The sequence below is a fragment of the Lucilia cuprina genome, chromosome 2 (genome assembly GCF_022045245.1).
Source record: "Lucilia cuprina isolate Lc7/37 chromosome 2, ASM2204524v1, whole genome shotgun sequence".
Taxonomy (NCBI): domain Eukaryota; kingdom Metazoa; phylum Arthropoda; class Insecta; order Diptera; family Calliphoridae; genus Lucilia; species Lucilia cuprina.
The window spans coordinates 62,228,308-62,229,724 of NC_060950.1; positions in this window are offsets into that span (position 1 = coordinate 62,228,308).

Here is a 1,417-nt window from a genome sequence, read left to right on the forward strand (position 1 = left end):
TCTGTTCTAGTTCTGTTCTAGTTCTGTTCTAGTTCTGTTCTAGTTCTGTTCTAGTTCTGTTCTAGTTCTGTTCTAGTTTTGTTCTAGTTCTGTTCTATTTCTGTTCTACTTCTGTTTATGTATTTAAGGTGGGTGTATGACTAATATATTATGTATTGCAAACATAATACCTATACTGGGTGGTGTAGGGTATAATCAATGTATATATTACAAGGAAACAACAATCAGATGTAATCTGCCAACATAAGGACTCGTGCAATTATTTGCTACAAATGAATTTTAATAACGACTTCAATGCCAAAAGCAATAAAATATATAAAAAATAACTTTTGTCACCATAAGCCAAGAAACACATTGTCTTTACGTACCTAATGAAAGACAAAGGAACTAGAGAAGATATCATGCAACTATACAACTCCTTTTATATCCTTCATTCAGAGAAAACTATACAATTCAAGACAATTTGGTATTTTGTGCTTAAAATGATAAACGATCTTGTCTGATTGTTAATTTTATCTTTTGCGAATAGAGTTACACACCGAAATAGACAAATGAGTGAAATGAAAATGGCATGTCACTTGGAATACAACATACAATCAAACAATCATCAGCCAACTGAGACAGTTGAGAAATTTGTTGGGAATTGTGGAGGTAAAAAAAGAAACAACAAATTATTAATAGCAATGATGACAATATATTCATATCGTAGTGCAACTGAGTGTGTCTGTCAGCAGACAACCTGTCTAAGACAGTAAAAGCACGATTGGAAAACTTAACAAAAAAACACTCCAGATGGATCATCTATGTACTATAAGTATTTGTACAATGTACATGCACATACTTTGTTTTGATGCATGGGAGTCTTAGAATTTAATGAGATTTTTCTGTTGTTTTTCATCCGTGCAGGGAATCCAAACAAATATGTAAGAAAAAACTGTGTAACTTCGTCATTTTGTTGTTATACTCTATTATCATCTTCTTCTTTTTTATCATTATTACAGTTGTCATCATCATTGGAATTTTTCTATGCAACTCGTATGACAAAGTTATTGTTAAGTTTGAAATATTTGCATTTTGTTTTCTTGAGAGGAATTTATATTGTAAAATGAAATGAGAATTTGATATGTGAATGAAGAAATGAATGACGGAATAAGCTATTGAAGGGAATGGGTTGCCATGTGGAAATGAATAATGGAGAGGCTTTAAGGATTAAAGAACAAATTTCAAAGATAAACTAGCACTGAACTAGAACTGAACCAGAACATAAGTAGAACAGAACTAGAACAAAACTAGAACAGAACTAGAACAAAACTAGAACAGAACTAGAAAAGAACTAGAACAGAACTAGAACAAAACTAGAACAGAACTAGAACAGAACTAGAACAGAACTAGAACAGAACTAGAACAGAACTAGAAC